The sequence below is a fragment of the Chrysochloris asiatica genome, unplaced genomic scaffold (genome assembly GCF_000296735.1).
Source record: "Chrysochloris asiatica unplaced genomic scaffold, ChrAsi1.0 scaffold00038, whole genome shotgun sequence".
In the NCBI taxonomy this organism is placed as follows: domain Eukaryota; kingdom Metazoa; phylum Chordata; class Mammalia; order Afrosoricida; family Chrysochloridae; genus Chrysochloris; species Chrysochloris asiatica.
Window position 1 is genome coordinate 9351743 of NW_006408556.1, and position 26733 is coordinate 9378475.

Consider the following 26733-nt stretch of genomic DNA (forward strand, 5'->3'; position numbering starts at 1 on the left):
GCCATCTCATTGAATGTCTTCCTCTTTTTCACTGACCCTCCACTTTGCAAGCATGATGTTCTTCTCCAGGGACCAGTCCCTCCTAACATGTTCAAAGTCTGAGAGACAAAGTCTTCTCTCAGACATCATCGCTTCTAAGGAGTACTCCTTAGAATGGGATAGGATAGAGTCTAGTGATAGTACTTTTAATGTATCCCCAAGTTATGCTAATAAACAATAAAAGTTGAGACCCACGCTCAGATGCCTTGCCAACAAGACTTGACTATAGAGTCAGGTTTGGCTTTGGGAAAGGGTAACCCTGTCAGAAGCAGTATTCTGGAGGCTACATCCTATATTCCTACGGTCTGACCACCATCTTGCTGCTCTGATGGAGGCTTCCTTTTTCTCTCTGTGTGCTTGTCTGGAGCCTGTTGTTCACCAGCCAGTGGGTGGGCTTGTTTATCCTCCTCAGCGTCTCTTTGTGGGTGCACTGAAGTTCTTAGCATCACAGAAGACATCTTAGAAGCGATACAGCTCTACTTCTGATTTTTGAAGGGGAAAATCTATGGTTCAAGACACTTTCTGGATATGATCAGAGTTAATCCTTAGAACACTCATTTAAGATAAGTACCATTATTCCTGTTTTGCCTAAGGGACTGTGAGGCTCAAATAGGTTAACTTACCCACGGCCACCAAGGTTAACTTCAGGTACCTGGATTCAAATCTGGGTTTGTTTGTGGTTGGCTTCAAGGGGTTTGGATCTAGAAATTCCTTTTATAATATTTCTCACAGATGTCTGCTTCAATGTTTCCAGTGCAAGATAGCACATTTCATTTTGAGCCTATCTGTTTCCTCTTACTTTGATGGACATCTGTCCCACTAACATCCACTCGTCTCTCCTTTGGCACTTCAGAGTCACACAGCAGGCCCTCCTCGCTACTCTGACAGCCCTTTAAATATTTTAGCAATAACAAAATACCATATGTTGGCACTTTATTTTCAGGCAGCCTCTGCCCAGTTACCTTATCTGGGGTCTCTGTCTTCCTTTTTCAGTGTCCAGCTTTTACACACATATGAGGCAACGGAAAAGACCACAGCTGGGTGCAGGTGCCCCTTAGTCATCAAAGTGACATCTTGGCTTCTTAACACTTTACAGAGATTTTTTTTTCTAGCAGATTTTCCCAATTCAATACGTTATTTGGTTTCTTGACTGTCACTTCAATGGATGGTGATTGTTGATCCAAGTAGAATGAACTCATTCTCAACTTGAATTTCTTCTTCATTTATCATGATGTTGTTTATGGGTCTTGTTGTAAGGATTCTCATTTTCCTTACATTCAAGTATCATCAATGAGTCTTTGACTTGCACCTGTAAGTGCTTCAAGTCATCCCTGCCTTGAGAGATCTCTGCTCTGTGGTGACTGGGTGGACGTCCTGCTTCACACACACCAGGTAGAAGGCTGTGGGAGATGGGCAGAGGAAGACTGTGGGGTCTGCATACAGTGGTCATCTCAGCCCGCCCAGTGGAGGTAGACTAAGGGCTGCATGCATGGGAGGAAGAGAGGAAGAAAGATCGAGATGGACTTTTCTTCCACCTCAAAGTTATGGCTGCCCCAACTTGGCTGCTGAGCCCTTTTATTGCAGAGCGGTTGTTGCTCCAATGTGGAGCTGTCTTTTCCTCGGATATTTTACAGATGCCCTGGATGTGTGTGAGGTGTTCAGGAGCCTCAGAGAAGAGAACTCATTCTGAATGCTGCTGACACAAGGACAGAAAGATTGTATCAGTGACTGTTCATGGAACACATTCTCTGTCTGGTCACTGTGCATTAACTCAGCTCTTCTCAACACTCCACTTGGCGGGTATTATCATGCCCATTTTACAGATAAGGAGGCAGAGGCTAAGGGCAACTCCACAAGCTACCAAATAACAGAACCAGTTCCCTCTGTAAGTGTCTGTCCCTGTTTCAGAAGCATCCTAGTGGGGAAGACCGACGTTAACCCAAGAAAAAATTGATGACATATTATAACACTGAGGGTTAAAAGGGAGTCCTGGTGTGGTGTGGTGTTGTAGGGCAATCACCTGACTGCAAGGACAGTTTGAACCACAAGGTCAGTCCACATTATACAGGTCACTGTGAGTCAGAACTGACTCCAGGGCTTTTAACAACAACAACAACAACAACAACAACAACAACAACAACAACAACAACAACAGGGGTTAAAAGGACGATACAAAGAGAAAGTTGATGAAAACATGGAGAAAGCAACTGCCACATTAGGTTGTTGTTGTTGTTAGGTGCCATCCAGTTGGTACTGACTCATAGCGACCCTATGCACAGCAGAACTAAACACTGCCCGGTCCTGCACCAACCTCACAGTCACTGCTACATTTGGACCCAGTGCTGCTGCCACTGTGCCAATCCATCTCATTGGGGGACTGGGGGTCTTCCTCTTTACCAAGCATGATGTCCTTCTCCAGGGACTGGTCCCTCCTTACAATATGTGTGAAGTATGAGAGACGAAGTCTGGCCATCTCGGTTTTCAGGGAGCATTCTGGCTGTACATCTTTTTTTTTTTTTTAAAGTTTTTATTGTGAATTGAGTGATAGTTTACATGAGGGAATATCAGTTTGCAATGATTACAACCCCCAGCATGCTTCATCATTCAACAGTATTTGCTTCTATTCCCTCAGGTTTTTTTTTTTTTTTTTTTTGGCTGTTCACCAAAACTCTCAGGAATATTCAAACAGCTAAAGGGCACACCCTGACCCCAGGCCACCAGCACACATCCCCTCTCCCTCCATGAGTCTAGAATCCCTAGCTGCTCCATCTCTCTATGTCATCATCTCTGTCTCAATCTCTGGCATTGATGTTTCTCTGGATAGGGTCCCACACTCTGCTCCCGCTCTTCAACCTTGATGGTCCCAGGGTCCTCTGCTCTGCTCAGGGTCCTCACCCCTTTTTGCTACAAAACTTCTACCTTTACAGTTGTGACATTTGCAATCAGTCATGATAACAATTACTCACTATTGAATCATGAGAGTCTTGTCCCCATCTCCTTTCACTAGACCCATCTAGACAGGATGAAAACCACTCAGTGGGGATTCTACCTTTCCCTGCATACTCTGGATCTAAACTCCCTCTTGAAAACTTGTAAGCCAGTCACTTCATGTTTTTACAGCTCCCCCATTTTAGGTAGCCACTGTCTAAGTTACCGATCCCTATCAACCTTGTGTATAGAGGGGATGGGAATGATCCTTGCTGTAAAGATTCTTTCCCTCTTGGTTGGTATTTTAAGCTACTACATCCATAAGGGTAGGTCAAGTACATCAGATTGTAGCGATTTACACGTTTTCTTAAATTTTTTTTTTTTTTTTTTCTTTTCCTTCCTCTAGTAAAGTTCTGAACATCCAGCCACTGAAGCTAGGTCCAGTGGGCACTATCTTCAAGTTTGGGCGCCCTTGTGCATATCCCCTCACTTCATATCAACTGGACACTTCACTCTCAGCTCTAGTCCTCTGTAACCATGTCCTTGTCCGTGGGCTCAGGAGCCCCCAGGTCTCACCATACTTCGGACCAACCAGCTCTCACCATACTCCAGGTCGATGGGGGTCTATGTAACTTGGTTGGACTTAGCCCAACTCTTTATTGCTGCTTTCCTCCCCTCTTCCACTCACCAGTAGACCAATGTGGTCATCAGCAAGCTTACATGTCTGCTCGTGTATTCTCTTTGAGTTTTAGTCTTGGGAGGGGTTTGTCTTGAAGGGACTTGATTGTTTGCCTTGATGACTCCCCAGAGAACAACTTGCTAGTTCTTGTAGTCTGGCTGTACATCTTCAATCAACACACATTGGTTTGGTCTTTTGGCAGCCCATGGCATTTTAATATTCTCCTCTAACACCATAATTCAAATGCATCAATTATTCTATGGTCTTCCTATTCACTGTCCAACTTTCATATGCATATGAAGTTCTTGAAAATATCATGGCTTGGGGTCAGGCTCACCTTAGTCCTCAAACTGACATCTTTGCTCTTCAATACTTTAAAGAATCTTGTGCAGCAGATTTGCCTAATTGTTGATTGTTTGATTTCTTGACTACTGCTTCCATGAGTTTTGATAGTTGATCTGAGCAAACTGAAGTCCTTGACAACTTCAATCTTTTCTCCATTTATCGTGATGTACATTATAGAAGATATCAATATAGATTGCATTATAGGAGATGATTCCATTGCATTACAGTAGATTAGATCCACAGGTAGAGAGGTTAAGATTCCAATGCATAGTATGGATCGAATTTTATGCTCTCAAAATTTGCATTGGAATCCTAACCTCTCTACCTGTGGATCTAATCTACTGTAATGCAATGGAGTTATCTTCTACAACACAATCTATCATAATGCAGTTAATCAGTCAGTGGAGGTCATCCCAGTGTGGTGGTGGTGGTGGTAGTGGTAGTGTGACGTGGAGTTGGTTCCGACTCATAGTGGCCCTGTACAGGGTTCCCAAGGCTGTAAATCTTTATGGGAGCAGAAGTTTCATCTTTCTCCCGTGGAGCAGCTGGTAGTTTCGAACTGCTCACCTTGAGGTTAGCAGTAGGGTGTGCCATAAACCTAATCACTTCTGAGTTGAACAAAGAGTGGCACATACTCAGAAGACAGATGCTATGTGAGAATAGCCAAGAACCAAGGATGGCATGGGGCTACCCTCAAGGAAGGAATCACCATGGCCAACACCCTGACTTGGACTTTTAGCATCCAGGACTCTGAGAAAAGAAACTTCTGTTCTTTAAAGGCATCCGCCTGTGGTATTCATTTCATAGCAGCACTAGGGGGCTAGAAGACAGTGCTCAGGGGAGGCCTCTCTGAGGAGGGGGCATTGGAGCAGAGACCTGAATGAAGGAAGGGACAAGTGTGCAGAAGTCAGGGGCAGAGTGTACAACAGTGAGTGCAAAGGGCCTGAGGTGGGAGCCTACTTGGTATGCCTTCGGAGCAGTGAGCAAGCCAGTATGACTGAAACTTTGGTAAGGGAAAGGGATGCAGGAGCTGAGCTCTGTGAAGATCTTGAGGCCAGATCATGTAGGACCTGGTGGGCCATGGTAAAGGTTCAGCTTTGAGAGAGATGAGAAGCTGGAGATTTTGAGGAGAGGAATGGCATGACCTGTTTCTTGAATTGCTAAATCCAGGTCTTTTGCTGATGGAGACAAAGCTATTCCAAACTAAAGAATTGTTACTATGGAGCAGCGCCAGGATGGTGCAAGTGTGTTGAAAGGATCTAGGAAAGGGAGCTGGGGCGAGGGACCTAAGGCAGCCAGAATGAGGGCATTTCATACCCCAAGACACAAGCTATCCATGTTGTCATGACAACCAAATGGACTGGTGCCAAAGGTGGTGTTTGCTTAGTGAGATGCATTGTAATCCCACTGGGAGACAGCTCCTGGCTGCTTCTGATGTTTTTTTCAGACTTGGCTTATCAATGCCCTCTGAATAGAAATAGGGGCTGGGAACTCAAAGGGAACCAAACAAAAGTGACTAAACAAGAAGAGAGGGAAAGGGAGTAATTAAAGGGCATTTGGGCTTTGTAGGTCTCCATCCCCACTGGGACTGTGGCCAGGGACAGAACCTCCAATCACCTGACAGGAGGCAGAAGCCCTCCTCCCCCCCACCCCCCTTCAAGGTCAGATTCTGGCTGGGACAGGAGCATGGGAGGGCAGAGCCTGGAGTGCAACTCTCTCCCTCTCCACAGTAATACAGAAGTAAGAAAAGAGAGCTGCATTTCAGAGGCCCTGGATCTGAATGCCACACCATGACAGTTCAGCAGTAACTGAAGCTTCAAGTCAGGGACAAACATAGGCCCAGGTTGACCTTCTTGTGTCTGAAGTTTCAGGGGTTTGGGAACTAGCAGGGCAAGGACAATGACCAGAGGGGACTTTGCTGGGAAGGCCAGCGAAGATGTGAGCCCACTCCTGCCTGGCTTCATTTCAGAGGCATTGGAGGAATCTTCATTCTTCTTCCACTTCCTACACCCTTTCTGGCTCTCACACAGACACACACACACACAGAGAGACACACAGAGACACACACACACAGAGACACACACACACAGACACACACACACAGACACACACACACACAGACACAGACACACACACACACACACACACACACACACACGGCAGAAGGCTCCTACCCAGTTATCCAATGTGTGAAACGTACAGAATCTAATTTCTTTGGTTCAGCGGTTCTCAACTGTGGGTGCACATCAGAATCACTTAAAGAGCCTGTGAATGCACAGGGACAACTAGGCCCTCCCTCCTTTGAGGTAGAATTTGCCAGGTAGGCTTCCCCCCGGCGATTCTGATCTTCAACCATTTTCAGAAGCACTGCACAGACTTTGAGCCAAACTGAAATGCAAGGACTCCATGGAGGAGTTCCTGAGAATGCAGGACCTGAAGAGGCTCAGAGAGGTGGGTGTATGGAAGCTAGCACCTAGTCCAGACCCATGGGACCCACTGTGGGCAAAAGGGAGTCCCTGGGTGGTGTGAGTGGCTAATGTGCTTGGTTGGTACCAAAGTGTTGGAAGTTCTAGTTCACCCAGAAGCCTCTCAGAAGAAAGGCTAGGCAATCTATTTCTGAAAATTCACCCATTAAAAACCATATGGAGGACAGTTTTGCTCTGATATACACGGGGTCACTGTGCATCAGTCAACTCCACAGGAACTGGTTTACTGGGTGGAGGAAGGGGCTCAGGGCTTGGGAACAAGGAAGACACACTCTTTGTAGGGTTGGAGCTGGCAGTACTTGGCCTCTGTAGGTGCTCAAAGCAATCAGAGGGATGATATCCACCACAGATCTACTACAAGGGCCAGGGAGTTTCCATGTAGTATTTTATGTTATCTCCCTATGGGGACACAGGGTTCTGTCCGACAGGTGAGTCACACTGTTAGTAAGTAGAGCTAGGGCTGAAATCCATCTCTGTGGACTTCAAAGCTGCTATTTCTTCCCTTTGCAAATGATTCTGAGAATGAAGGAAGCCACAGGGCAGATCACTGATGGTGGTGTTGACTTGCCCATGGTAACTCAAGGGGATGTTCTTTCCTACCAATGACTCTCATACCTGGATCTGGAACAATGAACAAAGCTTCACTGCCCTTTACCAATTGACGCCACACTCTACAACTCTGATCCCACTTGGCATCTGAGGTTCACCTGCTACCCACTCTCCAGATTGTGGGCAGCTCACAGGATAGCCAGGGACACTTGGCTCAGCCTCACGACCTTGTACTGGGAGTCTAAGGAAGACAATACTGACATTTCCCACAGACACTCTATGGGTTCCCATCAAGCAAAGGCTTCAGGGCCTAACTTGGCCAGAGCTTGGCCCATGCTCCATGTTGGAGGGGGTGGTGAGTTATGTGGCTATACCATGGCAGACAAGGCCTGGGAGCCAGGGAGGTATTCCAGCTGGTCACCTCAGTTATCCAACTAATGATTCATTTGCTCGTCACCCACTCTGGGTCTCCTTAGGGCTAAACTGTCTCAAAGAACTATAGATCACTCAGCCTCACCTTGTTTGAGAAGTCAAAGTGTCTATTGGTGTGGAGATTGATGGTGTCGGTGGCTCAATTACCACAATGGTCAGCAGCTTGGAGGCAAAGATTCTGGCTGCCCAATCAGACCATTTCCTGTTTAATGGCTCAAATTTATTGTCAGCTGGAGTAATCACATGCTGATGGGTGCTCAGTGCCACCATCCATCTTGATGTTGATTTTGTGTAACACCTTAGCTGCCCCTGGCATGCTTAGGCTTAAGGGTGTGATGAATAACCATGCAGACACATGGCAGGGACTGATAATTTCTCAGGCACACTCAAGCCCTCTGTCTCACTGACTGCCTCTATCATCCCCATGGGGAGAACGGGACTCTCCCTGATGAAAAATGGCCACATTTTAATATAATTCGAAGCGTTCAGTATGCCTGCTGGGAGCAAAGCACAGGCCCAGACAAGTCCTTAATAGAAGGCTGTCCACCGTTTCTTCTATGTGAGGAATTTCCCTGTTACTACTAGGCCTTTCTAGCCAAGATGGCGCCCTTAAGATGGCTTCCACTTTGATATCGGCTCCTTCTCCAGTGGGCCTCCTCAGAGGATTCAGACCACGTACAAAGGGTCAGTGTGGACTTGCAGTCAATATGAGGGAGGCCTGAGGTGCATACTTGAAAGGGAGGAGAGATATTTCTGCTCACTTCTATCACCACTTTTATTCCTCTTTCAAGTTTTAATGGGAGTGCTCTCTTTGTCATGTCTGTCCACAGTCTTTTTCTGCTGGAACCCCAGAGCTACCTCTAGGTTCCCATTCAACAGTTCTCTTATCACAGCCACTCAAAGCGTGGACAGTGACCTCTGGATTCAGACCCCAAGATTCCCCTCTTTCCCAAGCCCATGATGGCACCTCTGCCTACCATCCCATCTCCGCAGAGGCAAGTCTGTCCAGGATGCTACTTTCCCCAGCCCATTGTGACTTTCTCATTCCTCAGTCTCAAATTTCTGAAATTAGAGTTTTTCCTCAAAGTTTCAAGTCACTTGGGTCTAGCTGACACATGGTGACCATATGTCTTGGTTTCAGTGACTGTCAGAGAGACATTAGCGGGAATGTTGGCAACTCTAAAACCCAAGGACAGCTTCAGAACACTGCCCCCAGCCAGTCTGGAGTGCTCTCAGGCCACATAGGACTTTCTGGGGGAAGGCAGGTATTCCTGTGCCTACAAGACAAAGCATGGGCCTTCTTCCTCTAAAAACCTCTCAGGATGATTGTTTGTAAAGTTTGGTCAATTATCTTCGTGGCTTGTAAGACAAATTTCAGTATTTTTAGAAATTGAGTTGAGGATCCTAAATAAAAGTATCTCTCTCCACTTTTGTAAAACTTATCTGCTGCTAACCAATTTGTAAACGTGTTCCTCTGGCAATAACTTATCAGATATCAGAGTCAAAAGTGAGTGCGGAGACACACAACAAAGTAGAGCTGGCAGGTTTTCAAAGTTAAGATGGCTGGAGCTAGCAAGACAACCAGAATACCCACATTCAGTTAGAAAAAGGTTAAAAGGAATTTTTAAAGAGAATTTCTTTAAAGAGAGTTGGCATTTTGCCTTACCTATTTCTGTCAAGCAGATTCCGACTCACCAGGGACCTTACAGGACAGAGCAGAAAGGTTCCAGAGGGCTCCAGAGGCAGTTGTTGTTGTTGTTAAGTGCCGTGGAGTCGGTTCCGACTCAAAGCGACCCTGCACAGGGTTTCCGAGGCTGTAAATCTTTACGGGAGTAGAAAGCCTCATCTTTCTCCCGCGGAACCGCTGGTAGTTTCGAACTGCTGACCTTGCGGTTCACAGCCCGATTCATAACCACGGAGGCAGTAAGCCTTTAAAGAAGTAGATGGTCTCATCTTCCTCTCATAGAGCACCTGGTAGGTTACAACCACTGGCCTTTCCATTAGCACTCCAACTCCTAACCCACTGCGCCACCAGGCTTCCCTGTAAGGCACTTAACCAAAAACCAAACCCACTGCTATCAAGTTGATTCCAGCCCATTGTTGTTGTGTGATGCCATCGAGCCAGTTCTGACTCACAGCAACATTCTGCACAACAGAATGAAACATTGCCCAGTCCTGTACCATCCTCACAACTGTTGTTACATTTGAGCCCATTGTGACTGCCATGGCGTCAAGCAATCTTGTTGGGGGTCTTCCTCTTTTTCACTGATCATGACTTTACCAAGCATGATGTCCTTCTCCAGGGACTGGTCCCTCCTGATAACATGTCCGAAGTATGAAATACGAAGTCTCGCCATCCTGGCTTCAAAGGAGCATTGTAACTGTACTTCCTCTAATACAGATTTGTTTGTTCTTCTGACAGTCTCTGGTACTTTTATTATTCTTTTCTAACACCATACCTCAAATATATCACTTCTTCTATGGTCTTCCTTATTCTCTGTTCAATTTTTCACATGCATATGAGGTTATTGAAAATACCATGGTTTGGGCCTGGCACACCTTAGTCCTCAAACTGACATCTTTGCTCTTGAACACTCAAAGATGTCTTGTAGAACAGATTTGCCCAAATCAACGTCATTTGATTTCTTGACCACTGCTTCCATGAGTACTGATTGTGGATCCAAGCAAAATGAAGTCTTTGACAACTTCAATCTTTTCTCCATTTATCATGATGTTATTTATTGGTTCAGTTGTGAGGAGTTTTGTTTTCTTTGCATGGAGGTGCAACCCATAGTGAAGGCTATGGTCTTTGATTTTTATCAATAAGTATTTTAAGCCCTCTTCACTTCCAGCAAGCAAGGTTGTATCATCTGCATATTGCAGGTTGTTAGGGAGTCTTTATCCAGTCCTGATACCATGTTCTTCTTCATATAATCCAGCTTCTTTGATTACTTGTTTGGCATCCAGCTCATAGCGACCCCATATAGGATAGAGCAGAACTGTTCTTCAGGGTTTCTGAGACCGTAAATCCTTATGGGAGCCTACATCTGATGGTCCTTGTGTGGCACTGTACGATAAACACTGAATCTCAAGGTCGGTTTGAACCACAAGGTTAGTGGTTCAAACTCACCAGCCACTCCTCAGAAACCCTATACAAGGTTGCTATGAGTCAGAACTAATTCGATGGCACTTAATAACAACAACAGCTGCTGGTGAATTTGAACCACTGACCTTGCAGTTAGCAGCCCAGTGCTTATCCCAAAGAATCACCAGGGCTCCTTTAGGGACTTAAGCCTTTTAATTTCCCTCATGGAGAATGGTGTGTGTGTAGGTGTTTTTCTTCCTACACCCCCTGCCCCTCGAGAGTTCGTGAGAGGAGTTTGAAAGAGACCATTCAATGTGGCAGGGAAAGTGGGAGTATACTTATGAATATATAGATTTGATGGAGAGTAATTGTATATGGTATTTATCTTTGCTGCAAATATATCCATGAATGTGGTAGAGCATACAGGGGCCAAAGTTATAAAGGCTTCTTAGACACAACCAGACACCTTGAGGGAATAAGTTGCTGGACTTGCAGGCTCAGGACCATCATCTCAGGGAACATCAATATCAATTGACATAACATAATCCACACAGACAATGATCTACATTGTTCACTTTGGTGAGTAGTAGCAGCTGGGGTCTTAAAATCTCGTGAGAGGCCATCTAAGATGTAACTACTGGTCTCTCCCCGTCTAGAGGAAAGAAGACCCAATGGAAACAATTAGTCCACTGGACCATTCAGACATCACGATCCAGTCCTGAGACTGGAAGAATTCAACGGTGCCTTGCTCTGAAAAGGATCACAGTAGAAGTTCCTGAATAAAGTGGGTGAAAATGTGGAACAAGACTCAAAATCATAAAAAAGACCAGGCTTACTGTCAGATAGAGACTGGTGGAGCCCCCGAGACTATGGCCCTTGGTGGAAATGAACTCACTTCCATGGCACAGATTTTCAACTAAGTCCATAGGGCAGACAAGAACACAACTTAACATAAACAACCACTTGATATCAAAAGGCAGCCTTTGTTCAAGAACAAAGTTCAAAAGGGGTAGGAAAGGAGGAGGAATGGAAACAGGAAACACGGGGGTGGAGGAAGATGGGATAAGGCATTTTCATTGTGGAAATTGTAATCAATGAGATGAAACAAAATGCCTATGGATTATTGAATGGAAAACAGACCTATTCCGTAAACCTTCACCCAATTCAAAGTAAAAAAGGAAGGAAGAAACTAAAACAAGAAAGCTTGCTGAGAATCCTCTGGGATGTGTGTGAGCCTAGGGAGCAGACTGAACTGATGTCTGATTCCATTCAGGAAATCTAGCGGGTTGGGAATGAGCTGATGGGCTGTTAGGGAGAAGAGCAATGAATTGCTTGCTGTATGCTTGTGGACCTGCACTGTAAGCATGGACGAAAGTCAAGTTAGGGTTAATGGTGTGCTGGTAGATGTTTAACAACCAATTCTCTAGAGAGGTGGGGTGGTGAGGGTAGACTCTGATTTGTAGTGTTTACCCATTTTTGTGGCACAAATACTCCATCATGACCAGTATCAAGCTACCATCACAAATGTCCCTGAAAGTGGAGTTGGGAACAGATTCCTTCTTAAGAGCCAGTATAAACCATTACTAGGGTACCAATTGGAGTCCTGGTATGGCATTTCAGGTTGTTGTGCTGGACTGCAAAGTCAGTTTGAACCACAAGGTTGGCAGTTCAAGCTCACCAGCCACTCTTTGGAAACCCTATACAGGGTCTCTATAGGTGAGAACTGACTACACGGCACTTAACAACAACAACAACAGTACACTAATTAGATTCTCCAGCATACCACTAAAGACTTAAGCGTAGAAAAATGTGGTGTACACACACAATGGAATATTATCTAGTCATAAGAGAAATGAAGCCCTATGTGGATGACCCTTGAAAAACATTATGCTGAGTAAAATATCAGCAGTAAAAGGAGAGATATTGTATGATTTTACTTGTATGAAATAAGTAAATACATAGAAATCAAAGATTATTAGTGGTTTTCCCAAGGTGGGAGGAGGGAGTGTTTTTGCTTAGGGAACATTGAGTTGATGTTAATGGTATTTGCAAAGGACAGTGAGAAAGGCTGCACAACTTGAAGAATGTAATTTGCGTTACTGAAGTATATAGGTAGAAATCATTGAGATGGTGGAAGCTTTATTATGTATCTTTTCACCACAATAAAAAAGTAACAAACAAAAAGACAGCCATAACCAGTTGCCATGGTGTAGTGCTGTGGGTTAATGCTCCAGACTGCAAAGCCATTTGAACTGCAAGGTCAGCGGTTCAAGCTCACCAGCCACTCCGCGGAAACCCTATACAGGGTCGCTATGGGTTGGGATCAACTGGATGGCACATAACAACAACAACAAACCGGTTGCTACAGAGTTGGCGCTGATTCATTGAGACCCCCCTCTCTATGTGTGCCAAAGGGTTTTCAACGGCTGCTGTTTTTGGGGAAGTACATGACCAGACTTTTCTTCCAAGATGCTGCTGGGCAGACATGAATATCCAACCTTCTAGCAAGCTGTGCTTGCTGACTGTTTGTATCATTTAAGACTTATATTTGCTCTAAAGGGCTACCTAAAGGTGCACAGTGCCTCAGCAGGAAGAAACCTGAAGACAGACCACAGGGTGTCTGGGGCTGTATGTTGGAACTATTCTATTTGACTCTCTGATGTCACCATTCAGCCTCTTTTACCTTCCTCTTCCTCTATAGAGTGCACTGGCCAGATGACTCATAGATCAATGAATGAGCTTGCTTCCCTCTACATTCTAACTGGGGAACATTGGCAAGGATTTAGAGAGCAGAGGAGAGTGGGGATGGAAACTCTATACAGGGTCGCTATGGGTCAGAATCGACTCGACAGCACTTAGCAACAACAAAAACAAGCAGAGTGTAGGGAAACCACACAGAAACCACACAGAAAAGCGTAGTACCCCAGAGCCAGGAACAAACAGCCAGACAGGAAGCTTTGCTGCCCCAAGGCCATGGTGAGTGTGGTGAACGTACCTTACTAGCGTTGTTGTCCCTCCTATATACACATATGTACCACTTGGCTCAAAACTGAGCCATGAGGTTGAGATCACTTCCAGACCTGCAGGGTAGCTGAGGGCCATAGTTTCGGGTTCCACCAGCCTCTTTCTAACCAGTGAGTCCCATCTTTTATGATTATTATTATTTATTTATAATTTTGAGTGTTGTTTTAGACAGTAATTTTTGTTTGTTCTTTGAGCCCTTGGAATTGAATTCCCCATAGAGTTCTGGAAATTATTATAAGTCATTTCAGACACAAAAACATTACAACAAAGAATATAAAAACCACTCTTGTACCACCCTCATAGTTTGAAGAAATCGAAATAGCTTGCCATAGTCACTTTAGTTCTTTTTTTTTCTCACCCTTCTTTTTTTGAAAATAGAACATTGGCAGCACAGTTAGTGCGGGTCTCCTGTGTGCCTCCCCACTCCAGTCTCCGTTCTCTCTGGGGACGGCACTACACTGAGGAGGCATATGGTCTTCTCTTCATGTTTTACTCTTCTCACTCCATATCGTAAATGTCCTTGAACATTACTTAACTAATTCTTGACCTACAAGGAGGTCACATAGGTGTTTTTCTTTATAAATACTTGTTGGAGTGTATATCCATACATAGAAATTTTATGCATCTTTCTACATTTATGCTACCTTTTACAATAGAATGTAAAAAGTTCCCATTCTCCCTAATAAATAGTATTAAAATTTTGTAATTTATACAAATGGTATCGTTCAGCAATCTTCTTTCAATCAACCTTGTTTTTGAGAGTTAGTCATATTGGTACATGCAAATCTAGTTTATTCATTTTCAAGTCTCTGTGGTGTTCTATTATATGAATCAATGATGAATTCACCCCACCCCTACTAGGGGATCTTTGAGATATTTTCTGGTTTTGTCTTTGCTTGTTTGATAAAAATGATGTGATGAACGTCTCCTTGGGTACATATGTATGTGACACATCGGGTGTATGTTCTTAGACATGGAATTGCTGGGTTGTGGCATTTGCATAGCCTCATCTTTACTGTTGAGTCCAATTCCAATTCATAGAGATGCTATGTACAACAGAATGAAACACTGCCTAGCCCTGTGCCATCCTCAAATCGTTACACTTGAGCCCATCACTACTGCCACTGTGCCAACCCATCTTGTTGGGAGTCTTCCTCTTTTTCGCTGTCCTCCACTTTACCAAATATGAAATATTTTTCCAGGGACTAGCCCTTCCTGGAAATATGTCTGAAGAATGCGAGATGATGTTTGGCCATCTTGGCTGTACTTCTAAGAAAAAGTCATTGTTCTTTTGGCAGTCCATGGTACTTTTAATATTCTCCAACACCAGAACTCATATGCAATAATATTTCTACACTCTTCCTTATTCACTGTCAAACTCTCACATGCATATGAAGCTACTGAAAATACCATGGCTTGGGTCAGGAATACGTTAGTCCTCAAACTGACATCTTTGCTCTTGAACACTTGAAAGAAGTCTCGTTCAGAAGATTAGCCTAAAGCAATACGTCATTTGATTTCTCAAATAAACATCAGTATTTTTTAAACACCACTAAAAGCTTTTCGCTGATTGTTTAGAACACATAAATATCCTCATGTATATTTGAGGATAGACAACCCTGGCTTCCTGTTGATAGATTTTCAGCAATCTCACCATCAGTTTCTCTAGGGTGATGTGAAGGACTTATTCAGCTGTACTGTGCACACAGGAGTCCTGGTGTGGCACTGTGGGTTAATACGCTGAACTGCAAGGTCAGTTTGAACTTCGAGATCTGTGGTTCAAGCTCACCAGCTGCTCCTCAGAAACCCTATACAGGGTCACTATGAGTTGGAACCGACTCCACAGTCCTTAACAATAACAACTATGCATGCAACAGAGCTGTTCTGAGGAATTCTCAAGCCCTTTGCCTGGGCTGATTTTTGCTGAGCACACATGGTGATTTTGAGCACGTATAAGGAAAAGAGAGGACAGATGGAGGGCTACACACGAGCCAGAACACATTCTAGTCTAGCAGATGAAGTCAAGAGGCTAGAATTTTGTCGCTGTATGTTTGGTCAAATGCCTAATTTATTCAAAATCGTGCTACTTTTGTTTCACATTTGCCTGATGAAGAGAAAAAATGACTCTGGCAACTGGTAACAGGATCATCAGCAATCCAATGCCTCCCACTCAAAGGATCAGACAGCTCCTTTCTGGGGCTCAATTGTATTTTCTAAGGAAGAGTAATTAATGGTGCCTGTAGCAAATATGGTTCAAGAGATGTTGCTGGCAGTGCCTGTGGGACTTTGGTAATACCCACCAGTGATGCCAATTAGTGCTGGTAGCTGAGAGCCATGGTGGGCTCTGGAAGGAGGGAGCTGTGTGCACTGCCCAGGCATTTGGTACATTTGGCTTCTCGCGCTCAGATTTAGATTTCACGAGGGTTTGCTGAGCACTTACTCTGCCCCTTGGTTCCAACACATATCTACCTAGCTTAATACTCCCTAAATCCTGTGGGGTCGACCTACTTCTTTTGTGGAGAAGGAAACAGAAGTTCATGAAAGTTAACAGACCAGGGTTACACAGCGAGCAATGAATAATGGGAAGATTCAAGCAGGGCTTTCCTGATTCTGAGGGGAGCTCCCTTGGACAGAACACAGCTGCAGTCTTGGACTGCACTCCGGAGGGCACACACAGCTTCTGTTGGTTCCAGTGTGACTGGGGAGGAAGTTTGGAATGTCACAATCTGGAGCCTTGGAAATTGGGAACTGGGAAGAGAAATGGAGTGAGACTCCTCTCTCACAGCCTCCGTCTCCAGTCTGGAAATGTGAGCTAACTCTACATTTATACAAGGTGGGACACCAAGTGTAAATTAGAATCTACTCAGTGGTTAGACTTCATTAGTGACTTTACAGCGCTATCTGAGTTCGTTTGAAACCCATTTAGACACCACCTCAGTCTTTGAGGAAGCTATTTCCTTTATATTCTGTCTTATTCCAACGGGTCAACATTTTTATCATTCATTTCTGGTACGATAAATCATCTCTAATTCATCAAAGTACTCATATGTCTCCTTACTAACACGGTGTTTCTCTAATGTGTCAAAGCAGTCTGCACTCACAAAGAGGTAAAACTGGGGCACCCGAGGGCTGAGGGGTGTTAGAGATTCATTTGATTATTCAGCAAGCAAGTACTGAGAACCAGCCAAGGCTTAGAGATGGTGCTGTTGTTGGTGGTGTTAAGTGTAGTGGAGTTGGCTCTGACTCATAGAAACCCTGTATAGGGTTTCTGAGGAGAGGCTGGTGAGTTTGAAATGCCACCTTTCAGTACAAACCCACCAGTCGGTGCTAGCACTATAGGTAGCATTTGACCCAAGGACATCTGTTTACAGACGTCAGATTTTAGGAACAAAGCCCCTTGTTGCTGTTTTGTTGTTCAGTGCCATCGAGTCAATTCTGACTCATAACAACCTTCTGCACAACAGAATGAAACACTGTCCAGTCCTGCACCTTCCTCACAATTGGTGTTACACTTGAGTGCATTGTTGCTGTCACGGTGCCAATCCATCTTGTTGGGGTTCTCTCCCTCTTTTTTTGCTGACTCTCCATTTTACTAAGCAGGATGTCCTTTTCCAGGGAATGTTCTCTCCTGAAAATATGTCCAAAGTATGATAGATAGTTTGGCCATCCTGGCTTCCAAGGAACATTCTGGTTGTACTTCTTCCAATACAGATTTGTTTATTTCTTCTGGAAGTCCATGGTACTTTTAATATTCTTCTCCAACACCATGACTCAAATGCATCAATTCTTCTACAGTCTTCCTCATTCACTGCCCAACTTTCACATGCATATGAGGTTATTGAAAATACCATGGCTTGGGTCAAGCGCATCTTAGTCCTCAAACTGACATCTTTGCTCTTGTACACTTTAAAAAGGTTTTGTGTAGTAGATTTGCCTAATGCAATATTTTGTTTGATTTCTTGACTGCTGCTTACATGAGTTTTAATAGTGGATCCAAGCAAAATGAAATCTTTGACAACTTTAATCTTTTCTCCATCTAGCATGATGTTATTTATTGGTCCAGTGGTGAGGATTTTTATTTTCTTTACTTTATGGTGCAGCCCATACTGAAGGCTGTGATCTTTGATCTTTATCAGTAAGTATTTTAAGTTCTCTTTGATCTCAGCAAGCAAGGTTGTATCATCTGCATATCCCAGGTTGTAAATGAGTCTTCCTCCAATCCTGACACCAAGTTCTTCTTCACATAATCCAGTTTCTTGGATTCATTGCTCAGCATACAGATTGAATACGTATGGTGAAAGAATACAACCTTGGCACACAACGTCCTGATTGAAACCAGTCAGTATCCCCTTGTGCTGTTTGAACGACTGCCTCTTGGTCTTTGCACAGGTTCCTCATGAGCACAATTAAGAGTTCCGGAATACTCACTTGCTGCACTGTTGTCTATAGCTTGTTATGATCCACACAGTCGAAAGCCTTTGCATAGTCAATAAAGCACAGGTAAACATCTTTCTGCTATTCTCTGCTTTTAGCCAAGATCCATCTGACGTTGGCAATGGCATCCCTCATTCCACATCCTCGTCAGAATCAGGCTTGAAGCTCTGGCAGCTCCTGTCAGTGTACTGTTGCAGCCATTTTTGAATTCTCTTATGCAGAATTTTGCTTGCATGTGATATTAATGATATTGTCTGATGATTTACACATTCCATTGGGTCACCTTTCATTAGAATGGGCAAAATATGAATCTCTTCTAATCAGTTGGTCATGCTGTTGTCTTCCAGATTTCTTGGCATAGATGAGTGAGTGTCTCCTGTGCTGCATCAATTTGTTGAAAGATTTCAATTTGTATTCCACCATTTCCCGGAGCCTTGTCCTTTGCCAGTGCCTTCAGTACACATTGGACTTCTTCCTTCAGCACCATTGACTCTTGATCTTAGGCTACCTTTTGAAATAGTTGAACATCGATAATTTCTTTTTGGTATTGTGTGGTTGTTGTGAAGTGCCATTGAGTAGGTTCCAATCCATAGTGACCCTGTATAGGGTTTCCGAGGAGCAGCTGGTGAGCTTGAACCACTGACCTTGCAGTTCAAATGGCTTTGCAGTCTGGTGCATTAACCCACAGTGCCACACCAGGACTCCCTTTTGGTATAGTGACTGCGTATTTCATCCATTTTCTTTTGATGCTTTCTGCATCATTCAGTATTTTCCCCAAAGAATCCTTCAGTACTACAAGTCGAGGCCTGACTTTTTGTTCAGTTCATTAAGCTTGGGAAATACTGAGAGTGTTCTTCCCTTTTGGTTTTCTAACTCCAGGTCTCTGCACATTTCAGTTTGACATACTATGGTGGCTTGCTTGTTGCTATGATTCTGGAAGCTGTGGCACCATTGTTTTAAATATCAGCAGGGTCACACATGGATGACAAGTTTCAACTGAGTTTCCAGACTAAGACCTAGTAGGAAGGAGAGGCGAGCTACTTCTGAATGTTTAGCCACTCAGAACCTTACCAACAGCAATGGAAAACTGTCAACCCAAAGACCCTTAGCACATCTTTAAGGCAAAAATATGGTCCTTTATCGATCTCACTGATTTTGTTGACAAATATGTACAGAGGACCTCCTCTGTGCCAATCTCTGCAGTGGGTGCTGGGAATGGATAAGAAAATAAATAACTGCCACACAATAGGATAACCTCTATTAGAGAGGTAAGGGACCCTGGTAGCATAGGGGATTACAAACTGGGCTGCTAACCACAAAGTCAGAAGTTTGAATCTACCAGTGGCTCTGTGGGAGAAAGATGAGGCGTTCTGCCTTTGTAGAGATTTATAGCCTCAAAAACCCTATACAGGGTCACTATGAGTTGGAACTGACTCGTTGGTACACAACCACCATTATAGAGGTATATGCAGAGTTCTGTGTGAGTCCAAAGGAAGTTGAGATGGTTTCGAGGAAAGGAAGACTGGATTAACTGTCTTTGTTAATCTCTAAAGGGAGGAAGATGTGTGAGATGTTGAAAGTCAGGTGACTTGGTGCTTGACTACCAACTGAACATCAATGGTTCAAATCTCCTCAGTGGGTACCTTGGAAGAAAGGCCTCGTGATTGGTTTCTGAAAGATCACAAACATTGAAATTTCTATACAGAGCATAGTTCTGCTCCGACACAGATGAGGATGCCATGAGTTGGAATCCACTTGAGGCCAACTTGATTTTATTTTTGTGGGGAGGGGTTAGAAGGGGGATTTGGTTGAATTGGCATGCATTAAAAAAAAAGCAACTGGAACCTGGGTCCTGCTGCTTGAATTCAAGCTCTCTTCCTCCCCACGCCATGGTCCTGACTGGGCTGTGTGAAACATCTAGGTCTCCATGTCATCCATTTTGCCCCAGTAGAGTCCCTTTGGTTCTGTCTCAGTCAACTGGTTCCTCTCCACACTCTGGAATCCCACATTTCACACACTGTTTGGATGATACTAAGTATTCATGAAATCTGTTGAATAAGTAGATGACAGTTTGGCCTTTTGTTTTCTCTTAAATTTGTTGTGCACGGGTGCAGAATTTAAAAAAACTCAGTCTTACATAATTTAACACCAAATGGGGGTGGGGTGGCTTGGGGAATAGCAACCGCCAAGCCTTCTTTTGGAGAACAACAAAGATGCCACAAGAGGTCACTGCAGGAATTCTGTTTGGGAGAAAAGTGCTACTCAGCAGACACTAAGCTCCAAAGAGGCCCTAAGAGAGGGGGCTGTCAGCTCCCTGTCTTCCTCAGGCCCCTGCAGGGGATTCAGAGCTGTTGCTGCCTGAGTCTCGGAGTGGAGTGCACACTGCCCAGTGGCAATACAAGGGCTCCACTTGGCATTGGAGCCACAATGGATCCTTTCATTCTTTTGCCTGAGGGGATCTTTGCTCTTGGGGTGGTGAAGGAGAGGAAGGGGAGAGGAGACAGGGCACAGGACTATAGGATCCAAGGATTAGGATTGTGGGGGAATCTCAGAGCTCGCTTGGAAGCTGCCAGTGCCATGTTTGTGGATCATTTATTTACTCTTTATTACCACAGCTATTTTCTATAACAGTAATGGGACATGCTGACAAATGGAGGGGACAGGACTCTCTAGTAGGTTATGTGCTCACAGAAGCTTTGTCAAGGGATAAATGCAGAGAAAGGTGTGCTGCCTTCCAGCTGCTGTGTTGAGAACACTTAGGAGCCTCTCCAGGGCCGTGATTATCACCCCTGCTTCACCTACAAAGGAACAAAAGACCTGACTAGTCCTGTACCCTCAAATGGTGTGTGGTCAGTGTGGGGCTCCCTGGGGTGGTCTCAGATGTAACTCTACAAGGCCACAGCAGGTCTACTCAGAGACGATGAGGAGAATTCGGGGGTCCTTTCTCCACAGAGGAAGTCCCAAGTTTGGGCTGAAAGTGTGTGCATCCCAAGAAGGTGAGCTCCTCACTTTGCAAAAAAGCTCAGTGCAGGTGTCCAATGAAAGCGTGGGGAGCATAGGGGTATACAAGGACTGACTCATCATCAGTCAGCTGCTAAATACTGAAGACCTCAAGCCAGTGTTCGGAGGCTTTCTCCTTCCTAAACAGTTTCTTTGACCAAGGCTTCCTTGCTCAACAAAGTTCAACGGCTCAACTACCTGTAAGCGACAACTCAGAAGCAAGGCTCACAATGAGCTGACCCAACCGACCACTTTCCAATTACTTCTCCTTGAGACAGTCTTACCCTACCACTGCTGCCCAGCAACACCCCACCCCACATACACACCACCCCACTCTTCTCTTCTGAGTCTTTCTTCACGGCCCTGTCCTCTGTGACAACTCCACGGGGCTACTTCCTCTCGTGAAGTCCCCAAACCCTGACGGCCTATCCCTCTCAGCTGACACAGTTCATATACCACTTGGTAGTGAGATGTGTCTTTTAAATTGTAACCACAGACATTTGTTAGTGTTTGGACTGTGAATTGAATGAGCTCCGGCCTCTGATCAAATATTGCTTTTTAAAAAGGTATTTGATACCGAGACCATGCCATGCTCACAGGGCTGGTTTCTTTCCGGTTTATTCTTGCTCTGTGCAACCATCAGAAAGTAGAGGAGCTGGGCATATTATTGCGGCCACTCACATAAATGCTTGCAGTGAGTTATGCTTTAATGACAGGCCTCTTGCTTTTATAGAGAGGGTCGATACAGGAACCATCGGGTTGAACAACATTTCGGCGTCTTGTATAAAACCGCAATTGAAGACATGGTTCACTATGTCACTCAGTGTTCTTTAGATAAGGATCCACATGATAAGTTTGTGTTTGTGTTTAGTTCCAGGAGAAATTCTATTTCTGCAGATAAATTAGTTAGTATGCTTCCAGTTGTCAGAAAATGAAAACTATGTGATTCTGAGTGCTTCTCTTTCTGCTTAGCAGCTAGGCAAGAGAGCGCCAAATTTATTGCCTGCGTGTTGTCATTTGCTCCGTGGTGGAGTCCAAAAGCACTTACTCCTTCTACTTCCTTTAGATGGGCTTATTTTACTTCATGTTCAAATGTCTCATTGTATTTTTGCAAGATGTGTGAGTCTGGAAGTCATCTGGGGAAGCATTCATTTGACCATTGATTAACACCTACTTATTACCCTTACTGGCTGCTACAGATACAAAGAGGAATTCAACTGGACCCAGAGCTTTCTAAGAGCCCACATTCTAGTGGGGAGAATAGCTATGGAAAGAGACTATGATTAAACAAAGTCAGTCCTCTAACAGAGATGTATGAGGCTGGAGAACATAGCAGACTTACTTCCAACAGGAGAGGAGTGTCAGGGAAGGCTCCCTGGAGGAGGTCAAGGTTGAACTGACTTTGAAATCACAATGGGGAGACAGTGAATGCAAGGATATATGAGGGGACGTCAAAAAACATTGCTTCTAGGGTTCTGGACTCCTGGTGTGGTGCTGTAGGATTGGCACAGGACTTCAACCACAAGGTCACTGGTTCAAACCCACCAGCTACTCCTCAGAAACCCTGTACAGAGCTGCTATTAGTTAGAAATGACTCAATGGCATTTAACCACACCAACGAGGGTTCCAGTTAATACATGCATGGGTTTATTCTAAACAAAAAGTATTTTAACATGTCTCTGGGATCAGGGAATGACTGCAGACAAGTTCTCTCAATACTATGTATTAGGTATTAGTCTCGTTGTTGTTAGGTGCCTTTGAGTCGGTTCTGACCCATAGCAACCCTGTATAGGGTTTCTGAGAAGCAGCTGGTGAGCTTGAACTGCCGGTCTTGCAGTTCAACTGGCTTTGCTGTCTGGCACACTAACCCACAACACCATACCAGGATTCCCCAGGATTTATGACGGTGCCTTAAAAAAAAAAAAAAAAAAAAGATCCAATCAAACAATGGCTTCCGAAGGATCTGCTGAGCTAATACAAGAGAGGTCAATTCAGAAGGTTGGCTGTTTTATGAGATTCCAAGGGGGCCATCTCGATAGATTTTCTCAAAGGACACAGGACAGTCACAAGGGCTTATTATGAGGAAGTTTCAAGAAAATGGAAAACGGCATTGGTGAGAAAAAGTCAGGAAAGTTATGCTGAGGAATTTTCCCTATCACAACAAGGTATCTGTGCATTCTTCCAGGGTAGTAAGGGTTGTGGCATGAGCATTTTGTTGGGAAGCTTTATCTTATCCAAGCCCTAATCTTGTACCTTCAGATTGCTCTTTGTTCTGTAAACTTAAAAAAAAGCATTGAAAAGAAATATGATTTTGAGTACTCCAGGGATGAGAAAACTGTTATTTTGACACAGTATAAATGGAAGAACACAGAATTCTTCAGGGAACAGAAGAGGTGGAAACTCCATCCTCAGAAGTGTACAGACCTAGATGGAGGGCATGTCAAGAAACAATAGCTTCACAGTTTGATATTTTTGTTTAATAAAATTGTCTATGATTTTGTAGCAATCTATTTCTGATTTAACCTCATGTGTGTATAAAGTCCAAATATCAAGAAAGGGGTACTCTTTCTATGTATATATCACTGCATCCTGGTTAGATTGGAAACTCCTTGAGGGTAAATGCTGGTTTGTGCTTCAAGGTGGGCTCCAAGATGCCCAGAAGGTGTTAAATACAGGGGATTATAGGAATTGGAACAGATGCTTGTGAGTCATACTGGATGTGCATCCTTAGCTGAGAAAAATTAGGCAGGCTTATTTAACCCTGCTGGGCCTTAACTGTACAGCAGGGATCATAGAAATAGTTACCTCCTAGGGCTGTTTTGAACATCGAAGAAGAAATTACACATAAAGAGCTTAGACTCATGCTTGGCACATGGCAAACACTCAGGAAATGTTTTGCTGATTAGTCTCATCTGTGTTTTCCATAATGTTATGCCATTTAGAGCAGTCAGTACAATAAAATTGTAAAAGCACATAACTGAATTCATCAAAGCATCCTGAACACTCAGCTAGCAGAATCTAGTTTAAGTTAGTATCATTTCCAAATGATGTTCAGTTTAAAAATAAGTTTGTTGTTGTTTTGTTGTTGTTTTTTAAATAAAAATTGTGGTTTGGGTGAAAGTTTACAGAACAAATTGGTTTTCCATTCAGCAATTTTTACATATTTGGTTTCATAACATTAGTTGCAATTCCTCCAATGTAACAGCACTCTTGTTACTTCTTCCTGGGGTCCCCAAATGCAGTGGTCTTCTCTCCTGCCTTCTGAGCTTTGCTTTGGTCTCATTGGGTCATTTGTTCTGAGAAGTATGCTCCTCACAACTGTTTATGTTCACTTTATAGGTCTTTCTGTTGTTTGGCTGAAAATTAATCCCCAAGAGTGAGTTCACTTTCAGGTTTGGAGGAGTTATAAGGGTCATAGTCTTGAGGGTTCCATCAGTCTCTATCAGACAAGAAAATCTAATCTTTTTTTTAATGATTTTTGAATTTTGTTCTATAGTTTTCATCCATTCTGCTCAGAACCTTCTGCGATCCTGACCAAGGTTGGTAATGTTGGGCATCATCTAGTTCTTCTGGGCCCCAGGCAGTGACGGCTGTATTTCCAGTGGTCCATTAATCCTTTGGACTAATTGTTTCCTTGAGCCTTTGATTTTCTTCACTCTTTTTGCCTCTGGATGGTCACTCACTAGCTTTTAAGCTACCAGTGTCACTCTCCACAGTAGGACGTACACGATTGTCTTTGTGAACTATATAATAACATTGTTTTATTGTTTTCTGGGATAGGGTAAAGAAGTAAGGACTACTCTGTCAGTAAGCGTCTCAAGTGTGTTTTAAAACTGGTCAGTTAATGGTCATTGTGCTATCACGTAGACCTTTCTCTGCCCTTAGCTCCTACCATCACACTCAAGGCTTATGGGATCCAGCATCTCTCCTTCCTCACTTCTGTCGTTGGTTGTTTTCCCGCCCACTGACTTCAAAAGGACCAGGGTTCCATGATGTTTATGCTTCCTGATGGATCTTGGGTGGATGGTAAGTGAAGAGGGATTCATAAACAGGATTTTCAATCAGGACAGGAAGAAAAATTTTCATATGCACACACATGCACAGAGCAAGTCTTTTTCATGGGTACTTGTGCACATGTCAGTGGTACGCCAATAAATGTTTAACAACAGGCTCACAGGAAGCAATAAAGCCTGGATTTGTAACATTTACCAATTTCTGTGGTGCAAACAGAGTCCTGGTGTGGCACTGTGGGCTAATGCATCAGACTGCAAAGTCGTTTGAACTGTAAGGTCGGTGGTTCAAGCTCCTTGGAAACCCTAGACAGGATCGCTATAGGTTGGAACTGACGGGATGGCACTTCACAACACAACAACATGGTACAAACACTCCCACCATGGCTGGTTTCAAGCTACAAACTTTTTGTCATGAATGTGGAGTTGGAAAGTAGTAGCACACCATTTTGTAATAGATCTATCATATACAGGAGCATTTGTTGTTCCTGGGTGCTATTTAGTTGGTTCCAACTCAGCGATCCTATTCACAACACAATAGAACAACACCCAGTCCTGCTATCCTCACAATCACTGCGACACTTGAGTCCATTGCTGCTGCCACTGTGTCAATCTGTCTCATTGGAGGTTGTCCTCTTTTTCATCAATCTTCCACTTTACCAATCATGATGTCCTTCTCTAGGGACTAGTCCCTCCTAATAATATGTCCAAAGTGTGAGAGACGAAGTCTAGCCATCTTGGTTTCTAAGGAGCACTCTGGCTGTACTTCTTCCAAAAAGGATTTTGTTCTTCTGACAATCCATGGTACTTTTAATATTCTTCTTCAACACTAAAACTCAAATGCATCAATTCTTCCTTATTCACTGTCCAACTTTCACATGCATATTGGGCTACTGAAAATTTCATAGCTTGGGTCAAGCACACCTTAGTCCTCAAACTGACATCTTTGCTCCTGAACACTTTTAAGAGGTCAAGTGCAGTAGATTTGGCTAATGCAGTTATGTCCTTTGAATTCTTGGCTGCTGGTTTCATGAGTGTTGATAATGGATTCAAGCAAAATGAAGTTTTTGACAACTTCAATCTTCTCTTCATTTATCATGATATTATTTACTGGTTCAATGGTGAGGGTTTTTGTTTTATTTGCATTGAAGTGTAATCCATCTTGAAGACAGTGGTCTTTGATTTTCATCAGTAAGTATTTTAAATTCTCTTTGCTTACAGCAAGCAAGGTTGTATCATCAGCAAATTGTTAATGATTCTTCCTCCAATCCAGATGTCACATTCTTCTTCATATACTCAGTTTTGCAGATTATTTGCTCAGCATACGAATTGAATGAGTATGGTGAAAGAACACAACCCTAGTAAACACCTTTCCTGATTTAAAACCATCCAGTGTCCCTTTGTTCTCTTTGAACGACTGGCTCTTGGTCTATCTATGTACAGGTTCCTTATGATCACAATAAAGATCACACTTCATTGTGATCATGAGGAACCTGTACATAGTTTGTTATGATTCACACAGCTGAAAGTCTTTTCATAGTCAATAAAGCACAGGTAAACACCTTTCTAGTACTCTCTGTTTCCAGCCAGGATCTATATGACATCAGCAATGATATCCCTCATTCCACATCCGTGTCTGAATCTGGCCTGAACCTCTGGAAGTTCCCTGTCAATGTACTGTTGCAGCTGTTTTTGAATTCTCTTTAGTACAATGCTGAGCGT

At 43.7% G+C, this 26733-nt stretch overlaps 1 protein-coding gene across 1 annotated transcript in view; it reads right to left on the reverse strand.

The window, feature by feature from the left end:
* Positions 1-26733, reverse strand: part of KIF6 (kinesin family member 6) — a 512465-nt gene that overhangs the window by 20239 nt on the left and 465493 nt on the right. The window lies entirely within an intron of this gene.